This window comes from Panthera onca, chromosome B2, assembly GCF_046562875.1.
Source record: "Panthera onca isolate mPanOnc1 chromosome B2, mPanOnc1 haplotype 2, whole genome shotgun sequence".
NCBI classification, from domain to species: domain Eukaryota; kingdom Metazoa; phylum Chordata; class Mammalia; order Carnivora; family Felidae; genus Panthera; species Panthera onca.
Window position 1 is genome coordinate 22134744 of NC_138343.1, and position 24354 is coordinate 22159097.

At 40.6% G+C, this 24354-nt stretch overlaps 1 pseudogene; it reads left to right on the plus strand.

Annotated features, from left to right (window-relative positions):
- The first annotated feature begins 277 nt into the window (after window positions 1-277).
- LOC132667885 (large ribosomal subunit protein eL29 pseudogene) lies at window positions 278-836 on the plus strand (annotated as a pseudogene).
- Window positions 837-24354: the final 23518 nt, after the last annotated feature.

The window sequence follows — 24354 nt, forward strand, 5'->3', positions numbered from 1 at the left end:
TTTCCTTTCTGGTAATGAAATGAACTAGCACACTGTCCCAAACATGGCTTTGTTGGTGAGAAGATGGCAACCTATTTCTTGAGGAAGACCTACTGTTATTTGGGTAGTATGAATGCTTTCTTCACTGGGAAAGACTTCCTATTAAAGCAAAATCATCTGAATTAAATGGTGCAAACAGTTTGCAAACTTGTAGTGGACCTGAACTAGAAAACATCTAAAGTAGTTGAGGTCAAAAACAGGGACTTGTTTGGTCCTAGACACAGGCTTTGGTGCAGACATGGCCAAGGCCAAGAACCACACCACACACCATTGATCATGAAAATGGCACAGAAACAGCATCAAGAAACCCCAATCACAAAGACAGGAATCTGTTAAGGGGGTGGACCCCAAGTTCTTGAGGGATACACACTTTTCCAAGAAGCACAAGAAGGGCCTGAAGAAGAGGCAGACCAACAACACCAAAGCCACGAGTGCATGTGCCGAGGATATAGAAGCCTTTGTCAATCCCAATGGGGTTAAGTCCAAGATCCCAAAAGGCAGCAGCCACCAGCTCAATCAACTTGCTTATATTGCTCACCCCAAGCTCAGGAAACCTGCTTGTACCCACATTGCCAAGGGTCTCAGGCTCTGTCAGCCAAAGGCCAAGAGCAAGGCTCAAACTAAAGCCCAGGCTGTAGCTCAGGCTCTGTCCACCAAAGGCCAAGTGCAAGGTTCAAACTAAAACCCACGCTGCAGCTGCCACTCCAGCCCTGGCTCCTAAAGGTTTCCAGGTTCCCACAAGGGCTCCAGTCCAGAGGTCTCTGTTAGTTGATGTGAGGACAGATGGACTGCAGTGACCCTTGGGCTTCTTTCTGCATTGAGGCTGGTGCTCTCCTGTGCTATTTGTACAAATAAACCTGGAGCAGAAAATAAATAAATAAATAACAAATAAATAAATAAATAAATAAGAACTTAGGCTCTAAATCAGGCAAGTTGATTGAAATCCTATGAGTGCTCCTGGGCAAGTAACTTAATTTTTCACTTAATTTGATTAGTGGGAATAATCATGGTGGCATGGCATCTGATTGGGATGTGAACATCTAAAAGAAACAATTGCTTTCTGTGTTTTGGCAAGTAGTAAGCACCCAACAAATGTAAGCTGCCAATATTATCTTTTCTTATTCATTCATGACACGTGTATTAATTGCCTACTCCCTTGTTAACTTGTAAGGACACAAAGATGAATGAAATGTAGTTTCTCTGCATTACAAACTCACAGCTTAGGTTCTTTCCACTGCTGAGATTCTAGACCAACTGGACACTGCTGGTGAGTCATTCTTAATACTTCCTCCACAGCGTGCTGCATGAGTACAGAGGAAAGACTAGCATGAATGAATATTTCAAGTACAATGAAATGAAAATTTCAAATGTCTGTCAGTAGGAACCAGAGAGCACCAATTCCAACTGGCTAGCTCCAGTAGGAAATGTGTTGGCTCATGTAACTTTAAGTGCAGAGTAGGGTCAACTTCAGTGCTAACTTTATCCTAGGTTCTGGGTCCATTTTTCCCGGAAGTCCTTTGACTCAGCTTTTCTCAAAATATTGGTGTCACTTCTAGAGTAATAGGGAGATCAGATTTGACATTCTGCACCCAACCAGATCCAGAGAAAGAGAGCAGAAGTTTTCTCAGGAAAACAAGTATAAACTTTCCCAGAACTCTTGATTTTAATGTTCCCAACTTGAGTCACATGCCCATTTCCGAACTGATCACCAGCAAAGGACTCTGATTACTCCTAGATCTGGGGACCTCATAGAAAGGATCCCAGAGGTGAAAGCAATGGTCCTTCCAATAGGTGTAAGGAGAAAATGACAACAAAAGCTTAGAATTCCTAATGGGAAAAACAGCTGCACATAGCCATAGTAAATGTCAGATGTTGAAAAGCATTTAATCTATTTAAATTCCTCAGCCTATTGAAAAGGAACTAAGACAAAACAAACTGAATTGTCCAAGGTTGAACAGACAAAGGTGGCCCAACTGTGACTCTAACTTAGGCATTATTATTTCAAATTTAGAGTGCTTTCAACATCAGCCTATTTTTTTCCCACCTTAACTAATAAAAACAAAAACAAAGCAGCAATTCTGATTCTTTTCCCATTGCTTAGGGATTGCAACAGCTGGTGGAAACCATAACTTGGACTGAGGAGAAAAGTAAGTGTAGCTTATGTGTTATAACTTGTTTACAATACCTTTTAGTTTCTTTTGAGAATATAGATTATCTTTCAACAGTCTTGTCTTGTGTAGTTATTTTTCCCTTTATCAGTAAAATCTTAAAAGGACATCCACTGTTCTGAAAAAGAACTATAGTACCTGTGGAGGAAAGCTGTATTAATTTGTGAGGACTACTGTTTTGTATCATAAACTTTTGTATCCTATTGAACCAATTTTATGCTGGCTGGATTCTTTGAGTTTCATTACTTTGTTGTGCAGAATTTTAAGAATGTTAGAAACAAATTTCTTAATTTTAAGCTTTTGCTGAGTGTATTATTTCATTGTATTTGGGATGGATCCCAGGGTAACTCTTATTCTAGTGGTTGACTTCACATACTAAAGGCTTTATCCTTTAATTATTCTAAAAATAGCCACATACAATTCGGTGGACTCTTTAAAATCCCTATCTCTGAAACAGTCTGGGGAGAGGAATCAATGCATGCGGGGAGCCTCACTGGTATTCTGTTTTAGGCCAGCCACTGAACCTTTAATGTAAATCTTTAACCCTAAATCCTTATTGTAAAAAATCAGTCACTGGACCAGCAGACCAAGTGACTGGCCTGTGACCATCAGGCTTCTTCCATCCTATAAAATATTTAAGTGGGATTTTAGTGTTACCACTATAAAGACATATGCAAAACTTATAATATTTTTTGGATACACAGTCCCATTGACTCTGCCTCAAATTCCACTAAGAAGGTTCTTGTTTTCATAGGGGAAAAAAAGCCAGTGTTTTAATACAGTTCTAGCTTGTGCATATTTAAACCATAGAACCTAAAAATTCCTTTCTTATCCTTTTAGTTCCTTCCAATGAACATTGTACCATTTCTAAATATTTGATGAAGGCAATAAAGTGGATTAGCCCTTCACACTTCAGTGACTTGTGGATTTACTCCCAGTTGGAAACATTTCTGTCCTAGGAATATCAAAATCAGTGACCTTTTATATGTCAACTTGTTTCTCCATCTGTCCCACAATGTAGATGTGAGAAATTGGGTTAATGCTATTGAACCATGCTTTCCTCCTTTTAGATGTCAATGTGATGATTCATATATATTGAGCTTTTTTGGCAAGTTTTCATACGTGCTGCTTGCCTTCATTCAAGTAAAGATGCTGCCCAAGTGAGGAGTATAAGGATAAACTCTAAGATTTGTGATTCACTCCTAGCTCTTCTTTTCAGTGCATGTTCTCATAGTATCTTCCTTTTTTTAATTTTTAAAAATGTTTTTATTTATTTTTGAGACAGAGAGAGACAGAGCATGAGCAGGGGAGGGGCAGAGAGAGGGGGAGGCACAGAATCAGAAGTGGGCTCCAGGCTCCGAGCTGTCAGCACAGAGCCTGACGCGGGGCTCGAATTCACAGAGTGTGAGATCATGATCTGAGCTGAAGTCGGACGCTCAACCAACTGAGCCACCCAGGCGCCCCTCATAGTATCTTCTAATATTCTAGTTCTTTTGTGATATCAAATGAAATTATCTATTTTTTTTTTCCTAGCAAGGTAATTAATTCAAGTACAGTGCTATGCCTGGAAAAAAAATGTTATAGGAAAATGTGTTTTAATTTTCTGAATTGTCGGCTTTTTCATGCGGGGTGTTGGACCATGTAGCCTATCTTAACCATAGTCTATGAAATATTGTTGTATATTTGTCAATAACCAAACTAGAGACTGAAGGGAGCAGATATATTCCTAATAATTTCTAAGATCATACACTTATTTAAACTAAAGGGGATTTGGACCAAGTAGGTCATTAACTCAAAACTTTGTTAGTAAGTCTTTTGTTAATTATTAATTATTTGTTAACTATTCTTTTAAGTTCATTTACTTATTTTGAGAGAGAGAGAGTGAGAGTGTGCACATGCATGCATGAGTGGGGGGGTTGCAGAGAAAGAGGGAGAGAGAGAATTCCAAGCAGGCTCCACCCTCAGCACAAAGCCTGACGTGGGACTCCATCTCACAGCCAAGAGATCGTGACCTGAGCTGATATGAAGAGTCAGTCACTCAACCAACTGAGCCACCCAAACACGCCATGATTTTATGTAATTATTTTTGAGCCTTGTATTTTTGGGTGGGTAGATGGGAAGAATGACTATCAGCTTATCAGTCTGTTTCCTGCATATTTTCCTTCCTGAACTTAACCCTGACTGTGGTACATATTACAGGTTACTTTTTGTCATATATGCTTCAAAAGACTGATGGTTCTGTACACTGTGCACCTTGAACATACACAATATTATATGTCAATTATAGCTCAATGAACCTGGAAAGGAAGAAAAAGACTGATGGTTTACTGTTTGGATTTGAAACTCTAGTTTTGAAAATTAGGTATCTCTGGATCCCAGCTTGGCTGTGTACCTCCTTCCTTTCTATCTAGTACTTGGGTTTTGGTTTCTGATCTGGATCATTCCCTTAGCCCTCATACCTCATACCCAGTTCAAAAGTAACCCTCCCAGATTATAACTCCTGATCCTAATGAGGCATTCCAGTGTCTAAAAGTCAACATGCAGACAGAAATTGTGTTCACCCATCTTGCCTTCCTTCCCTTGATTATAAACCCCTTTGCCGCCTGAGCATGTCTGGTCCCAACAATGGAATCTACTATAATCCAAAGCAAATGTTGATCAAAATTTACCAGAGGCACCAACTTGTAGCCCAAACATCAGACCAGCTCACCAGTGTGTTTTATTTGGTCAGAAGCATGTTTCAGAAAAAGGTGAGTGTGTTCAGGCCAGGCATGGATTCTCAGGTTTTGAGTATGAGTTCCTGCCTGTCCAGTAGTCTTAAATCACACTGCATTTATAAAATTTGCTCATCCCTGAAGGTATTTGAAATTGAGATTGTGAAGCCTGGCTTTTACCATCCAAATATTTTATGTTAATCCTGTTCTATTTTTTTGTTTGATTATTCTTTTTTTTCTTTTTTAAGAAAACTCATTATTTCTAACCTGAAGCTTTCCTGATATGATGATGTCATCACCGCTTCCACACTTGACATGATGTTATTTTATTCTTGGTGATTACATGAAGACAAACATCAGTGGCTGGATATAATGACCTCTCTTTTATCTTGTGTATATAAGCAGTTCTAACTCATTAAAGACTGTGAGCATGGTGGCTTACAGTCTGCAACTCCAAGAAGTAAGCTTTTGGGTCGATTTAGAATGATAAAATATAGAGAAGTCGTGTGTGGCATAAATGTTCTTCCCATCCTTTAAAGAACAATGCAACATTATTCTTTGCTCTTTGATTATTTTGGTGTATGTATCAATTAGAATTGGGTTTGGTTGCCAAGGTTTAGAAAACAATAACAAAAATAACAGTACTTTAAACTGGACACCTGTTTATTTTACTCTCACCTAAGGGTCTGACAAGGTGGTCCAGGACTAGGAGCCATCAGAGCTCACGCTTTTTCTAATTTGCTGCTTCTTTCACTATCCTTAAGGCTTCTGCCTTATTCATGAGGCTGCTTTAGCTGCAGCCATAGTGTTCACATTCCGGCCAACAAGAAGGAAATTAGAATAACAGAGGATGCACTCCACCTTTAAGGACTCACACCAGACATTTTACACACATTTCCATTTATTTCCTATGGTCCAGGGTTCCATCACCTGGCCATAAGTAGCTTCAAGAGAAGTTGAGAAAAAAAAATACACATGCCCAAACATACTCAGCATGTCTGAAGTCAAAACTGAAAAAGTCCTACTTTCCAGGTGTATTGTTTATTTTAATAATATCTGTGTTTATTGTAAATGATAAATCTTTGCTATGGAGTTTTTAAATGCTAAAATATTTTACATTGAGTGTTTATGGCCATTTTATCTTCCTGAATTAATTTAATTTGTGATGGATTTACCTGTTGAATTTTTCCATTAGTAATGAATTTAAGTGCAGCAAATAAGCAATTCAGAGAAAAAGTGAAAAGATGGCTCAACACATGGGCTTCACTTAGAAAATTTAATTAAGTGCTCACAGCTCACTAGAGATCCTGGGACCACATCAAGAGAGTTTCAGAGAGCAAATGAAAATGGGATAAAGAAACAGGGTTGAGCCACCTGCAGAGCAGAGAGATGGCTAAAAGATTATGGACCATCATCAAGAAGCTGGTCAAGAAACCTGAAGGAAGGACATCTCTGCTGGAAGATATGAATTGGTAGGCCAACTCTGAGGCCAAAGCAGCAGCAGGCAGATGGTGAGAGCAGAGGGTATTCCCGCAAAAGCTCAGCATGATGTCTAGGAACTGCTGCTGTGGAGCCTTTTTAAGTACTTGCCAAAAAAAGAGATGACCTTGCTCAGTTGCTTGGGACCTGCAGGCCTTGTAGGATGTTAGCTTTGGCAACAAAGGATACCAGGCTGAGTTTCCACTTCCCTCCATCAGCAGAGGAACCCGGGCCTGCAGCCACGTGCCTCTAACAAGAATCTGCAGCACTCCCCTCTGTCTGGAGACTTGGAAGCTCCTGCAGAAAGCGCTCAATTGTCCTTTCACATGAGGTCCAGGGGAGAACTGTGACCTTTAGTCCTTGATGCCTCCCCAGAAGGCTTGGCATCTCTGCAGTGATACAGGTCATAGCTTTCACCCAGTGAGCAGCAATGCAGCTCAAAGTTTGGGCTTTACTCAGGGGACCAACATCTTCTCCCCCAGAAGTTTACTCATTATCTAGCTGAGGGGTTATAGAATACTTAGAACACAGAAGGGGCTCCTCAGTGCTCAGGAAGAAAGAAAAAGAAAGAAAAGGGGGACTCATAAGTCACCCGTGAAGTGGACTGAGGCTACAAGCCCACATTCCCAAAAGATGAATGGAAAAAAAAAAAATGAAGGGATGGATAACATCAGGAAAACCCACAAAACCCTAAAGTATCCAACTTGAGAGACTGAATATACAAACAGACAATGGCCAGACCATATATAAAAATAGAGTTCTGACCCGTGACCAGCAGCAACCTACCCAGGAGACCAATGTCCTATGTGCAGAACAGGCATACTTTGAAGATACTGCAGGTTTGGTTTCATAGCACTGCAATAAAACAAATGTGGCAATAAAGCAAGTAAAACTCATTCTGTGGTTGCCCAGTGCATAGATAAGTTATGGTTACACTATGGTCTATTAAGTGTTCAATAGCGTTATGTCTAAATATATATATTTTTATATATACACATATATACATACTTTAATTAAAAATACTTTAAAATAAACTAAACTAAAAAATAAACATTTCAGCTTTCAGTGAGTCATCATCTTTTTGCTGGTGGAGCATCTTGTCTCCATGTTGAAGGCTGCTGACGGATCAGGGTGGTGGGTGCTGAAGGGGGAGTGGCACATACAACTTCTGAAATAACACAGCAATGAAGTTTGCCACTCTGACCCTTTCTTTCATGAGCAATTTCTCTGTAGCAGGTGACACTATTTGATAGCATTTTACCCACAGTCGAACGCCTTTTAAAATTGGAGTCAGTCCTCTCAAACCTGCCACTGCTTTATCAACCAAGTTATGTAATATTCTAAATCCTCTGTTGTCATTTCAACAATCTTCACAGCATTGTCACCAGGAGAAGCTTCCATCTCAGGAAACCACTTTCTTTGCTCATCTGTAACAAGCAGCTCCTCATCTGTTCAAGTCTGATCACGAGATGGCAGCAGTTCAGTCACATCCTCAGGCTCCACTTCTAATTCTAGTTCTCTGGCTGTTTCCACCCCATCTGCAGTTACTTCCCCCACTGAAGGAAGTCCTGAACCCCTCAAAGTCATCCACGAGGGTGGGAATCAACTTCTTCCAAACTCCTGCTCATGTTGATATTTTGACCTCTTCCCGTGAGTCACCAATGTTCTGAATGTCATCTAGAAGGGTGAATCCTTTCTAGAAAGTTTTCAATTGACTTTGCCCAGATCCATTAGAGCAATCACTCTCTATGGCAGTTCTAGCCTTACAAGATGTATTTCTTAAATAATAAGACTTGAAAGTTGAAATTACTCCCTGATCCATGGGCTGCAGAATGGATGCTGTGCTAGCAGGCACGGAAACAACATTCATCTCATTGTCCATCTCCATCAGAGCTCTTGGGTGACCAGGAGCATTGTCAATAAGCAGTAATATTTTGAAAAGATTTTTTTTTTTCTGAACAGTAAGTCTCAACAGTGGGCTTAAAATATTCAGTAAACCATGATGTAAATAGATGTGTTATCATCTAGGTTTTGTTGTTTTCATTTATAGAGCACCCACAGAGTAGATTTAGTATAATTCTTAAGGGCCTAGAATTTCTGGAATGATCAATGGCCACTGCTTCAACTTAAAGTCACCAGCTGCATTAGCCCCTAACAGGAGAGTCAGCTGGTCCTTTGAAGCTTTGAAGGCAGGTGTTGACTTCTCTCCAGCTATGTAACCCTTAGATGGCATCTTTTTCCAATAGAAGGCTGTCTTGTCTACACTGAAAATCTGTTGTTTTGTGCAGTCACCTTCATTAATGACCTTAGTTACATCTTCTGGATAATTTGCTGCAGCTTCTACATCAGCACCTGCTGCTTTGCCTTGCACTTTGATGTTATGAAGATGGCTTCCTTCCTTAAACCTCATGAACCAACCTCTGCTAGCTTCAAACTTTTCTTCTGCAGCTTTCTAACCTCTCTCAGCCTTCGTAAAATTGAAGAGAGTCAGGGCCTTGCTCTGGATTAGGCTCTGGATAATGATGTTGTGGCTGGTTTGATCTTCTATCCAGACCCCTAAAATTTTCTCTATATCAGCAATAGGACTGTTTTACTTTCTTATTATTCATGTATTCATTGGAGTAGCCCTTCTAATTTCCTTCAAAACCTTACCTTTGCATTCACAACTTGGCTAACTGTTTCACGCAAGAAGCCTAAACTTTTTCCTGTCTCGGCATTTGAGACAGGCATCCCTCATTAAGTTTCATTATTTCCAGCTTTTGCCTTCAAGTGAGAGATGTGACTTTTCCTTATACTTGAACACTCAGGGGCCACTGTACGGTTATTAATTGTCCTAATTTCAATATTGTTATGTCTCGGGAAATAGGGAGGCACGATGAGAACAGCAGTTGGTGGAGCAGTCCGAACACACATTCATAGATTAAATGTCTTATATGGGGTGCGGTTCGTGGTGCCTTCAAATAATCACAACAGCAACATCAAAGATCACTGTTCACAGATCATCATAACAAATATAGTCATAGTGAAAGAGTTTGAAATATTGTGAGAATTACCAAAACATGACCCAGAGTCATAAGGTAAACAAACGCCATTGGAAGAATAGTGCCCAAAGATTTCTTCAATGCAGGATTGCCACATACCTTCAATTTGTAAAAAATCAAATACTTGCCAAGCACAATAGAATGAGGACTGCCTCCGGCCAATCCAGAAAGACAGCCTTCTATAAGTCGGACTGGCAGGAAACCTGATTGCCATCTTGAGTAACATCCCAGAATACGAAACAACGACTTTAACAATCAGCCCCAAATGGTCAGGACCTAATTAATGACAGCTTCTCTCATTTTTGTCCCTACCCCCAACTTAGGACTAACAAAAGCGAATCAACTATGTATCCCTAACAAATCACACACAATGCCTTATGTTGTTAGCCTGTCTACAGCTTCCCTAAGCCAACAGCCTCCAATCAGGGCACATCTGCTAGCTTCCCTTTATTCCACTAGAAAGCTATCCCCCTCCTCTGCTTGCCTTTGAGTCTCTCCTTGGCTGACTCCCTCAGTATAGCAACATCAGTATAAGTGGCATTTTCTTGTTCTTATTTGTTAATCTTTGTTTATTTTCACAGAACTATTGTTAAATAACAAAAATTCAACCAACTTAATTTTAAAGATCTAATTGACCTTATTAATCAGTGTATGAATCAGACAGCATCCTACCTAGCAAGTAAAGGGGAGTTCCAAAGTTCTACAGAAAAGAAAGTGTTGTTAAAGGCAGAGAGGGAGTGGAAAAAAGGAAATTATTAGCAAAGAATCCACTGTTTTAGGCAAGGTCATCCTCTTAGGGGAAATGGAAGGGATCTATCAGTAAATTTCCTGTACTGACCAGGAATTTCCTATGTTGACTGGTCTTTAGTTCCATTTCTGGGGGGTTGTAACTGCAGTTAACTCAGGTAGCAATTCTTAGTTTACTGACTTGGGCCCTTAACCTATGTGATGCCATTTTGGGTTTGTGAATTTCTTTTTAAAAATCCCCACCACGCCCCCCGCCCTTGGATCAGTCTCAGCTTAACTGAGAGACGTGATCAACATTTAAGGCATTAGAGCTACACTCAGCTACACTCAGTGGTTTTGCAGCTCTTGATGCTCCTTTGTGTACTCGTCACAGGTCATGCTTAATTTCTGTGATAATCACAGGTTACAACTCCAGGTTCACATGGTTTGACTTGGTCTTTTCTTTTTCTTTGATGTTCTGTATAAGGAAGATCATTTACTCGATGGTTAGTGGCTGCAAAATGCATTTAAAGCTTTTGAGAGACTATAATGCACCAGGGAGATTATTGTGATTGCTATAAATAGGATAATTCCCAATGTTTGGCATGCACTTTGAAGCCATGGTCCCCAACACCCAAACCAATCAAATCACTTAAGTCAAAGAAAGACTCTACTGAAGGAGTCACCCTTTTAAGCCAAGTGGCTTGCTTGGTGATCTTCTGTAATTGAGTTTTAACTTCCCCAGAAGTGTTAATCCAGGTATAGCAGGTGGTTTGGCCAGAGCAGACACCTCTTTGCTCAACTGAAAAATAATCAAGGGCTTTCTTATTATCAAGAACTATTTTGGCCAGAGTGACTAAGGATCTTTGTTGGGCAGCTATTGCTTTAGCAGCAGGTTGTGCAATAATTTCAAGAATTAAGGAGAAGCTCTTGATCAAAGCCTCATTTATTCCTAACCAGGGAACTAGGGACATACCAAAAGGAGTGAATCCTAAATCATGAAACCTCCTGGTAGGTTATTTGTAACTCAGTGATGTAAACTTAGGGGAGTTGACTCATGAGATGTCTTAGTTTCTTATGAAAAGTTAGAGGCACACTTAGATTTTCTCCTAGCATGAAATAAAAGATTGCTCTAAATTCTAGAGGTTACCCTCCTTGGCTATAGCCTGGGAAACACAAATTAAGGTATTATCTTTCCAGGCCAATGCCAGAGTAAAGGAAAGGAAAAGGGGAAAGGTTTCATATTTAAAGTACGAAGTCTTAATTTGTTACCTTGGGTGGAAGTAGTCTACTCTAACATCAGCTGCTTCTCTTCTCGTCAATTTGATTCAGAGGTTTCCAGTGTCAATACAGGACCAAATTTCTTTAGCTGTGTGATATGTACCCAAGGCTCAATGTCTTCTAGTTTTGCAGCAGTGTTAGACATCAAGAGTACTTGGTAATGTCCTTTTCATCTGGCCTCGAGGGTTGTCTTCCTCTGATGACATTTCCAGAATACTCAGTCAGGCTTTACACTGTGAGTACCAGGATCCTTTGAACTGGAGATCTGGGGAGTCTTCTTTAACCTGTTGATGACATGCTTGAGCATAAGACAGTAGAAACTTACAGTAGCTGGTTAGATTAGCACCAGACAACAAGGAATCAGCAGAAGTTTATATGTTGATAGAATTCCAAGGTGTCTGCAAGGTTTTTGTTAAGGCTGGTGTGATTGAGTGGGTGCTTTATTCACCAAAGGTTATAGAAGGTATATTCCAAGTAGGAAATATATTTTCTAACAGTTTTTTTTTCTTTTGTGAGGGCATGATTACTGTGGCAGGAAAAGGCTTTAACCCATCAGAAAAACATATAAACAGTAACAAAAATATATTGATAACCTATGCTAACTGGCAGTTGAATGAAATCCAGCTGCAAGAGTTCAAAGGGCCCAAAAGGAGGAAGTCTGAAGCCTCTGGGGACAAAAAAAAACAAAGAGTTTTCAGGGATTATGGACCTGACAGGTTAGACATTGATGGTACACTGTTTTTGCAATTTTATGAAAGTCTCCTCACCAATGTTAATTATAATCTGAGTCATCTTAAATGTACCATGGTAGGTGAAGGAAGGTAAAAATTTTTAAATAGGATTTTCCAGGGGGCTGTGAAGAACCAAGTAGCCATCCTGGGCTTCCCATAGCCTGGACTATTCATTAGATTTACAATCATTATTTACCCATCTTAATTTCTCTGATTCAGGAGCAGACTGTTGCCATGTTACAAGGACATAGGATGGCAAAAGTCTGGCAAGGAGGGGCCATTTTTTTGTAGAAGCAGAATAGACTTTATCCACATGTGCCATATTCTTATTATACAACATAAAGAAAACATAGTATTGATTTTTTATTTCAAAATGCTTTCCATGTAATTTAACATATCAAATAAGCCTAACTAGTTTAATTAACAAATCCTTTGGAATATTCCACGTCAAAAAAACTTAACCAGACCCAAAATCCACCCATCCAAAAAAAGAAAAAAAAATGGAAACGTTTGTCTTTCTCTTTTTTTTTTTAATGTTTATTTATTTTTGAGAGAGAGAGACAGATCATGAGCGAGGGAGGGACAGAGATAGAGGGGGACACAGATTCTGAAATGGGCTCCAAGCTCTAAGCAATCAGCACAGAGCCCAAGAAGGGGCTTGAACTCACAAGTTGTGAGATCATGACCTGAGCCAAAGTAAGCTCAACAGACTGAGCCACCAGGGCACCCCCCCCTTTGTCTTTCTAATAGAGAAAACATCAAATTCTAATTTTGTACTAGCTTACTTTTGATATTAAAACTTACTCATTTCAATCTTAGTCAGTCCTGATCAGGCATAAAGTTCCTTTCCAAAGATCCCTTTGAGCAAATCTTCTACAACTTTCTTTCTCTCTTTTTCTTTGTTTCTCCCTCCCTCTTTCTTTCTCCCTCTCTGTTTCCCTCTCTTCCTCCCTCCCTCCCTCCTTCCTTCCTTCCTTCTTCCTCCTTCTTTCTCTTTCTTTCTTCTTTCTTTCTTTCTTTCTTTCTTTCTTTCTTTCTTTCTTTCTTCCTTCAGATTTTGTCCTGACTTCTCCCTCTTTAAATAACCAGCCCCACTTTAGGACAAAATTACTCTTTCCTTCAAAGAATGTATTTCCATTTCTCACACTATTTCTTACCAAAACACACATCTTACATTCCTTGCATACAGAGTTGTTTCCCTTATTATTTCCAATAGTCTTAATTATATTTACTAGAATTCTTAACTATTAGAAAGCTTAATTTCTACTAAAAAGTAATAAGTAAGCAGTTATGAACTGTCTATTACACCAACATTCTTTCAAATGGCAAATTTATGAATACATTTCAAAAGTTCTAGAAACTATAAAGTATAATCTTTTAATAAAGCACAAAATGTGTTTGTTAACAGATGCAAATTTATCTTCACTTACTCCATAATAAGAAAGAGAAAAGTAGATAAATCCATGTTCGGTAATTAATGTTTCAGTATTTTATCTTATTTGGAAATGATCTTGATATTTAATAGATTTAATTTAATTTATCATTTAACCTAACTCAGCAAAACTGTAAGTTTTTAAGTTACCAAATAAATTTGGAAGACTGTTTAAAATTTACCTAAACATTTTAATTTTATACACACCTATTTATTTTACTTGCTCTTAACAGTTATGCTTAAATGACCCAATAAAACCAATATTGCACTGTATGTTAACTAAATAAAATTTAAATAAAAACTAACTAAATAAAAACTTTATGAGAGTTTTAAAGTCAGTTATTCTCCCACGCTATTAAAACAAAAAACATTTTATAACAGAGATCATATCAACTTATTTGACTTTAGTAAACCCAGGTGGAACAGAAGTTTGAACTTCAATGCTGATAATTCTAAAGATGGGTCTATTCAAATTAAACCAACAGCTAAATATTTTCCCAGATCACATGAACTTGAAAAACATTTGAGTTAGTTTCTATCATTTTGAGTTTTAAAATGCTCACTCCTAGGGTTCCTGGGTGGCTCAGTTGGTTAAGTGTCCTACTTTGGCTCAGGTCATGATCTCACGGTTCATGGTTTCAAGCCACACATTGGGCTCTGTGTTGACAGCTCAGCGGCTGTTGCTGCCACCAAAGCTGTTAAATAACAAAAAATCAACCAAGTGAATTTCAAAGATCTATTTGCCCCTATTAATCGATTCATGAGTCTGGCACCATCCCATCCAGCAAGTAGAGGGGAGCACCAAAGGGCTACAGGAAAGGAAAGGTTTTTACAAGTAGAGAGGGAGTGGAAAAAAAGAAATTATTAACAAAGAATCCATTGTTGTAGGCAAAGCCACCCTCCTAAGGGAAAGGAAAAGGTCTATCAGTAAATTTCCTATGCTGACCAGAAAATTCCCATATTTACTGGTTAAAGGTTCCAATTTGGGTTGGGGGAGTGTGTTGAAACTGCAGTTGGGTTACGTATTAAGTCTTGGTTTACAGACTTGGGCCCTTAACCTAAGTGATGCCATTTGGGATTTGTGGTCTTTTTAACACTGCGTACCTTGAGAAACTAATCTCATCAACTGTCCGTGCAAGCTCCCCATTAAATAATCACTTTTATTACCATTAAATATCATCTTTACTTTCCTGTCCCAGACAGCCTTCCCCTCTTCTCCACTCACCCATGTTATGCCCTTTGTTCAAAACTGCCACCTCCAAACTCCTTCCTCAGGCTACTGGCAACTGACCGGTCTGATGCCTTTGGTCCACATTGTTCTCATCACCTTCTGAAGGCACTTGGCATTGTTTCTCTCTAATGTGCATTTGAGAACTTGGATAATTTGATTCTGAATTATGGGTTGTCTTATTATCTAATGTGAATATGTTTGAATGTCTTCCCACAAAACCCTGCAAATTCATTGAGGAGTCTATCACAGCAATGCTATTCAAAGGAGGGTCCACAGACCACATCAGCATCCCTTGGCACTTTTTAGAAATGCAAATGAATGGGAGCCTACCCCAGAATGAATAGGAGACCTATGTGATCAGAAGCTCTCCAGGTGATTCTCCTTGCGCACACCAGCATTTGAGAAGCACTGCCCTACAGTGCCTTATGGCACTGTTCTTAGGTCATAGGAAGTGTTCAATGAATGCTTGCAGAATTGAATTGATTGCTTCCCTTTGAATGAACCAAAGCTTCTAATGGAAGCACTGCCTTCTGCCTTCAAGGACTGAACAAATGCAGCTGAACAATACTTCTTTGCCCTGAGAACACAAGGTAAAACAGACATTAAAAGGCAGCTCCTCCCCACACATTCAGCTTTCACACACTTGAGAGACTTCAAGGAGCAGGTTTTTATGGTCTGTGATGAGTGAGTTAAATACTAGCAAATTCAGACTTAACAATGGTGCAGAAGCTGTCTAGTAGATGGGAAGATTTGCAGAAGAAAGGAGGCTAATGACCATGGAGAGTGCGGTTTCTAACCAGGGCCCAGATCAAAAGCCAGACACTCCAGTGAATGAAGTCTAGGTAGCTTCGAGCTGCTAGCACACAAGACAGGGGATATCTCCAACACAAATCCAAGATACCCTCGCCATGGGGAGCAGTCAGGAAACCGGGAAAAGTGCCATCAGGGCAAAACTGCCAAAAATGAAATGTTAATGCAAAATCTAGGCTTTGTAAAAAGTTGAAAACGATTGGGGAAGTCAAGGATAAGGGATTAAGTTTCAGGGGAGTCTTGCATGCATTCCACCAGGGTGTGTAGCTACAATCACTGTTGGAAGAAAATCAGCTGCAGTAGGCAGATCCTGTATATCTCTGGTAACTTCCCTTTAGGGAAGTAGGGCCAGATGACCACTTTTTTTCTCCTTATTTTTTTAAATGCTTATTTTATTTTTCAGAGAGAGAGAGAGACAGAACGTGAGCAGGGAAGGGGCAGAGAGAGAGGGAGACACAGAATCCGAAGCAGGCTCCAGGCTCTGAGCTGTCAGTCCAGAGCCCAACCTGGGGCTTGAACCCATGAACCACGAGATCATGACCTGAGCCAAAGTCGAACACTTAACTGTTTGAGCCACCCAGGCACCCCATCTTCTTATTTTCTGAAAAGCATTTGCAGTTTGGTAGAAAGAGAACATCTGAAGTTAGAGAAAGATATTGGAGTTCGGGCCTTGCATGTAGACCCTTGGTAACCAGCAACTCTCCAGGCCTCTCTTCTCATTTTTACAGGACTGTGTTTTCTAAAAGGGCCCTGAGGTCCTTTGCTAATGGGGGCCACAAAGAAGGTCCAGGGACAGGCTGTGAGAGCCACTAGCTGGCTGCACTAAAGGATCCAGAGACAATTTAATACAAAATCAGGCTGCTGCTCTTAAGGGGAGTGAAGATGCCCCCTCGGGCCCAACTGGCCTCACATCATACATCACTAACCACATGAGTGTGTTTTCTACCAAGAGATTGTCTATTCCTTTGAAATAGGCCTTGCTTTTACTGCACAGATTTCATACTCTTCTTAAAAATCAAACTGAAATTAGAAAATAGAGTCTGAGGTTTGTTGTTGGCAATGCTCTGTATGCTATGCCACTGATGTGAAAAATGATAATAAAAAGAAAATCTATAAATAGCCCAATAATTCCTCCTTCTCTCCGCCAAAGGAAAAACGTGATTAACATTCCACACAGAGATGTGAGCTTGCCTGCAGATGGGAAGGCTGGTAAATACATTAAAGCCACCTTAAAATGTGAGCCTTATCATGGAACCATCTCAGCAATTAGACACGACACGCAGAATAAAGAACTAAAAGCCAATTACTGGTCTCCTGGGTCCTAGAGAGATTTCATAAAAAATTAATGCAGAGTAAAATAGAAACCATCTGAACTACAGCTGACGAACACGTGCAATGCACTTTGATCGCCAAGTCCCAGAAACAAAAGCATTTTCCGTTATCATTTGTTAGACTGGAAAGTTCTTCTGTCATATTTCCTGCCTGTGGTGAAAGGCATTTTTATATTAGAGAAGAAGTGAAGGCTGGAGCGAGGATGGTAATGGCTGAAGTACTTGGTGGTTCTAACCTGCTCTGGGGAACCAAGGTGGTACACAATCCAATGAACAAAATGCCGTAAGACTGAGCCATGCGAAAGAGCTCTCAAGGGTGGGAATATCAGGGTTGAAGTGTCCAGGATGGATGATAAATGTTGCTCTTTTCCTTCATTGATGAGCATAGGGGCTGACTAGTAAGCCCTGAGGGAAAGGCCAATCTCTCATGCTTGCTGCTGAATTCCCTACAGCCACCAGCAGAATCCCTGGCCCATACAGATGTCCGATAAAAACTATACTTTATTGCAGTCTCTTGACTGACAAGGGTTGGGTAGAGGTGTGACCAGCTCGGGTCCTTGGGCTCTCTAAGCAATAGAAATTGACTAGAGGCCAAATGGGAGTTCCAGGCAAGGCTTCACTAGGGCTTATGCTCAAGCACAAGGGAGATAGCACAGAAGAAAGAGTCCTTTGGGCTGGTTCTCAGAACAAAGGCTGGGAGAGGTTTTAAAGGGACAGGAAAGAAGAGACATTTGAAGATGTCCAGGTGGAGATTTCCTGGTGCTTGTGCACTTACAGGTCATGCTTCTCTGCATCTCATGTCTCATGTTAATCTCCACCCTTGGGTGTGGTTTTTAGTATAGTGAGGGATAAGGTTGGTTAAAGGTCAGTGCTGGGGTCCACCTTGACGCAGACTTGATTTGGTTCGGTCTTCACCGGTCTTCCTAGTGGAGTCCTTCCTTCAGGTGAGCATCCCGCTCCCGCATTCCTGCAGGATAGGTTACTCAAGAGCCACAGGGTTTCAGTCAAGGAATGCTGGGCTTTGTGGTCAAGGTTGAGGGGACCCAAGCCAGTCCATGCTCTGTCCAAGGGCACTCCACCCACGGAGATGGGGTCCACTAGGTACAGGCTAGCCACCTCATTTCATTGTCTCCTACTTACTCTACTTAAAAAGCCCTGAGCAAGTGCCTACTTGCTGACATCACCACTCAGAGGATTTGGATAGAAGCAATCAATTGTCTTCTGAGAGTAGCATGAGTCCAAACCTACAGGAATCTTGGAACATGTAGGTTTGAAGAGGAATTTTGAGTAAGAAAGTGATGATGGCTTGACAAAAGTATATTTTAGCTGAGACACTGAATTTTACTTAAAAAAAAAAAAAAAACTCAAAACTTTAGTTCAAGTCCCAGATGTATAACTTACCAGCTATGTGATTACAAACAAGTCCCTTTGCCACTTCAAGCCTCAGTTTCCTTGTTTGTATTCAGAGATACCGCAGAGGACTGTTTTGAGGCTTAAATAGCAGTCATAGAAGTGCTTTGTATGATATAAGTTATTACAACTAGAAGGTATTAATACTGAGCAATAAATTATAACTGTGTTTTTTCTAATCAATCCCAACTTAAAGAGTAATAAGTACTTTTTAGTATCTATTGCCTTTTTATTTTATTTTTTAAAGTTTATTTTATTTTTGACAGACAGACAGAGAGAGAAAGAGAGAGCACACACTCGTGCCTGTGAGCAGGGTTGGGCAGGGAGAAAGGGAGAGAAAACCAAGCAGTCAGGGCACAGCCTCACTTGGGGCTCCATCCCATGAACTGTGAGTTTATGACCTGAGCCAAAATCAAGAGTCAGATGCTTAACCAACTGAGCCACCCAGGCACCCCCTTTTTGCCTTTTTGGTTTAAAACATTTGGAAGGCAAATGTTAAAAATCAAAATAATTTCTAATTTCTATATCTTTCTGTAAGATGTTCAACCCTATGATATCTATTATACATATATATAAATATATATATATACACACACAGTATATGCTTTATGTATATATAAACATATGCTTTATATGTATGCAAATATATGTAAATATATCATAGAACTCCTACATAATAAAAAGATAATATTCATATGAAAATTTAAAATGTGCACTAATAAATTATATATATGTGTGTGTATTATATATACATATATTAAAATGTGTGGTAATAAATTGTGTGTGTGTGTGTGTGTGTGTCTGTATATAAAGAACTTAGTACTATGGAAAGCTATATAAATTAGTATTCTCATAGGACAAAAGACTTGAAAAACATCGGACCATGTTAGTCTCAAGTTGATTTAATTAGCTAGATTGTGTTCATCTGTGACATACTTTATTTTTTCTTTTCCTGTAGCACTAGCTCCCTCTCAAAATGAGATCTTGCCTGAAGTTTCCAAGTTTATACAGTTGATAGTAATGCAAGCAGGGAGGGGAGAGGTTGGCAGAAGTGGCTCAAGGTATTGAGGAGATTTACCACCATTCATGGATACCAAGTGGCTCTGCCAACATTTCCAAACTCGGAACCTATCTGGGACCCCCTCTATTTGTTCTCAGATTCGGGATGGGCAGTTGTCACCCAGGTGTGCATTACAGGTTCCCAGGAGCCTCCTGTGCTTCCCTTTGTACTGGCTCCATGATTAAAACAAGTTTGATTTGATGGACATGAAAGCCATGGGATAAGTGGCCAAAAAAGTGGGGGGGGAAAGAGAAACATCATGAATTAGAATGTAAATGGGTAGTTGGTTATTATGTGGGGGGGAAGGGATTGGGCACATAGCACTTAAATAAGGACTCCTATGTTTGAGTAAAGCATTTTAGGAAACACAAATTATTATTTACACTTGTAGTTATTTGATGCTTTCTTTTATGTGGCTCTCAGATTTGGACACCCAGGTTTAAATGAGGGGCTGACTGTTTAAGGCTTTTCATACATAATTTACTAAAAGCCCTCACTTCCCATTTTTTGTCAGCAACCCATATTGCTTTCATCGATCAGATCATCTACTGACTTTAATTCATTAACTAATCAACACGTATTTGAATATATATTATATGGTAGATTAAGTCCACATGACAGATACTTGTCATGGGAGTGAAAAAGAAAAAGTCTATGAAATTTGTAAGTCTATGAAATCATTGAAACAGACTTGTTGACTAAAGTCCAAAAGACTAGCTTTTAATATACTTTCCCACTCTGGACTGTATGCCATAAAGGGGACATTTCTTATTCATTGTGCATTCTACCAATGGTAGGTATTAGGTAAATATTTGTGACTAATGTGTCTCAGTTATCTATTGCTATGTAACAACTATCCCAAAGCTTAGTGACTTAAAGTTACAGTCATTGTATTTAATTGCTCAAAAGTTTATGATTTGGGAGGGGCTCAGCAGAGTAGGTTGTCTGCTCCATGTGGCATCAGCTGGAATGTCTTGCTTGGGGCCAGAGGATGCATTTTCAAGATGGCTGCTCACACCAGTGGTAAATTGTCAAAGAGGTGAAGGTTGGACTCAGTCGGGACACTGGGACAGCCGGGATCCTCTTTCTGTCCACGTGGCCTTTCCATATGATCCCTCCACATGGTGGCTGAACTGCATGAGTGTGTATATATATAAACTGTTTTTATTTAAGTTAAAAATAAGCTGTGGGAAATATTTTCAGTGGATCATGATATATGTCCATATGGTGCAGCTAATATTTCAGATGCCACCTTAACAACTTCTCCCTACCATTGCGATTGCAGAAATGCACTAACAAGAAACACATTCACAGGAAAGACTCTGCACTTCACTGCAAGCCTCACTCAGAAATTGCTGAGTGATGGTCCTTATTGTCAATGCAGTGCCTGCTTGGGATTTTCTCTCTTCATCTCTCTCTGCCCCTCCCCCCCTCAAAATAAATAAATAAACTAAAAAAAAAAAAAAAAAAGAAATTGCTGAGTGAGCACCAAAGGAAAGAGAACTTGTCCTCTTCTTTGCACCCACACATGATTATGCAATGGCCTTTGGCTTGCTTTGGAAATTCATAGATCCTTATCCAGAAGCTCTGCTGCTAGGAAGAACCTGCAGAACATCACGTTCTCTCCATTTCCGGCCTGCCCTCACTTGAAGGTCCTCTTCCGGTTTCCAACTTTCAGTGTTTGTCTCTGCTTTTGCTCCCCTTCAGAAGAGTCTTGCTTGCCTAGGTCCAGTGCTTTACCTCATCAGCAAGAAGGCAGTGTTGTGTGACAACAGGGAACAAAAGGGCCACGGGCATAGTGCCTGCCATAGACTGGGGCACCCTTGCTGGCTGGCAATCACGGGCTTTGTTAGAAGAGTTTGATGCGATGCCCAGACAGGTCTGACCTTTGACCAACTTGGAAGCCAGCTTCCAAAGAAAGTTGAGGACCTCACAAAAACTGGTCCATTCGCTTGGTGTGCTCTATCCTAAATCCTTCTCTGACCCACTCCCCTGATGGCTTCCTTGTGTTGGAAGGTTTTTCATTCTCTTCAGTTAGAAGTAGACCCACATGTATCCTTACATATGCAGTTGCAACCTGCCAATTACCAATCTCCTGAAACTCCCAAAGAACTTCTGGACTGAAAATTGTTATGATAGGACCTCCTTTCAAATATCTGAAATTATTAGCAAGTTAAACATTCACTTCCCTGATAATGAGAAGGTACAGATGGTATCAATTATTATAAAAAGTTAAAATATTCATCGTGGTTGGGACAGGGTTGTTCAGCTCACACCTGCCATCTTTGGTAACGTTGTGTTGGCTTCCTGCCAATAGTGCAGTGTTTCATGTGCATCCTCTTCTTTGACCTTCATAACCTGCGAGGTAGACACTATTCTGATCACACTCTACAGGTGAGGGAACTCTACAGGTAAGGAAGTAATTTGCCCAAGGTCACACAGGGAGCACGGGAGAAAGCCTAGATTCTAACTCCAGCTGCCATATTACACTTGGGGACACTTGCAAGGTTCCTGCTGAACTTCAGCACACGAACATGCACACATTCTGGCAATTTTAATGGAGCAGGCATTATTTGTAGTGCCTTCCCATTATCCAGAGGTTGTTTGTGGCTTTCAGTTGCTACTGTTCTTTCAATCAATGCATTTGTAACAGATTTGTGGAATTACAGTTGGGTTTCACTTCTGCTGGTCAGTTGGTTTATATGCATTGCTATGTTTCCATTTTAATTGCTATTTTTTTCATAATGCTTTGTTATCACTGAATGCTTTTCCTCCTGAAAAGTGAGGTCGGTGGGATAGGAGGATGTGGGGTCTCTTGCTTTGCTTCTGTGGTCGGTAGGATCTGGCACCAACAGAGTAAGGAGTGGAATCAACAAAACCAAGCAGGCCTTGTCATGTGTCTGTGTGACATGTTGGTAAGGCTGGTGATAGCCTTGTAAGGGCCCCTCTCCCAAGTCTGGATGTCTTTAATTAATCAACATTTTACAAGATCTCCCTTCAACTTTGAAAGCCTTCATCTGTAAGAGATCCAGTTCTAGGTAACTTCTGTCATATTTTATGAAGTCTTTTAAAGTTTAAAAAGCTCTTGGAGTCTCCTTAAGTCCAACCAGAACTCAGGAGGTGTTGTGAAGCCAGGGGAGAGTGTTGACTGAAGCTAAACCCATCTCCAAGAGTCCACATAACTGAGACAGCCCCTGGGCAATTCTTCTGTCCTCTCTTGTCCCTGTGCACACACTCACAAACACCCTTACATACACACTCAGACACATACCCACTTACACAGACAGGCACACACTCACAAATACCCTTACACACACTCACACACACACACACACACACACACACCTACAATTATTTAATGGGTATAGAGTGTCACTGTTGCAAGATGAAGAAATTCTGAAGGTTAGTTGCACAGCACTGAGTATACTTAACACTGTTGAACTGTACACTTAAAAATGGTTGTGGTGGTAAATTTTCTGTTATTCGTGTTTTCCCAAAAAGAAAAATAACAATAATAATAAAGACAGAGATGTTCACTGTGAGCTCATGAGTGCATTAGTCAAATCTTGCTTTCCTCCATTTGTTTTCCTGGAGGACCCTGCCATGAGGAGATTGAGCCCAGCAATGTGCTGCTCCAGGGAAAGTAGATTAAGGAAGATGGCAGAACACTGGCAAGGTGGGGGGGTCATGCCTAGGGAAGCCTGAGCAACAAGAAGGATCTGCCATCTGGAACTGTCACTGGTGTGGATTTACATCTCTCCTAAAAGAGGAGGGAAGAGAGCCATTTGAGGAACGATCCTCTCTCAGGATCCAAGCCCTATTGCAGAGGTGCTTTATAAATTCCTTCTTGATGTTTTAAATGTCATTGTCAGACTTCGTGAAACTCCCCTGAGGCTTCTACAAGACATGAATGGATGCAGAAGGCCACTCTCTACCAACTGCTCACTCCGGTGACTGGAACGTGATTATACACTTTCCACCCAGCCTCCCTCCCATCCTCTCCCCAACCCCACATCCTCTGGAGTGGAAAGTTCCCCCCAATTCCTAAGGCTCAAGGTCACTGGAGGAGAAAGTCTTCCCCAAGAGATAGACTTGGATCAACTTCTGTTGGAGGGTATGGCATCTTTGTAGGAGGTCAGTTGTTATTTATATCCACTCCCTGTGCTACTACATCTATAACCAACAAACTCCAGGTCCTGTTTCAACTGGAAAAACCCACTGGGTCCAGACGTGACTGAGGTTTTTGTTTGTTTGAGACGTGATGTTGTACATGTAAATCAAATAGAGTTTGCTGGAAAAGTCATCCCCTGAGCAAATACCGTCTGCTTTTGGGAATTGCCAAGAAGGAGAGAAATGGTAGTTTATCTGAAGAGGGGAGTGTCCATACTATAGAAATGAAAACTCAGAAAGAGTCAGAGAACTTGGAATCCTTCCTCCCAGGCATCTTCTGTTTACCTACAGCTCCCAAAGCTCCTACATATTTCTGGCAGGGGCCAGGATCCCTAAGTGATGGGTTTAGGCATCCTTGCCCTGCCCTTTGAGTAGGCAATGAAGGGTTTCTGTTTCAATCAACAGTACCCTGGGATCATGGCCCCTCCAGCTGTAGAGAAGTGAGAATATGTGTCTGGGGCCATGCACTCTGAGAGAATGCACATGTCCTCAGGTCCCATCCTGAGCCAGTGAGGTCAGGGAAAGTGGGGGGCAGACCTGTATCACCCCAGTCTGGGACCTTCTCCTTGGAGTTTCCTATTGCTCAGGCCACTGCTATGGCCCCAAGAGCAACATCTGCAAGAGAGAGTGAGATACTGGCCTCACTGGAACTGTTTGCCCTGAGACCCACTCTTCACTTTGTCCCTGCTCCCCTCTGTCTGGGATGACAGAGGGGTGAGAAGCAGGGAGGG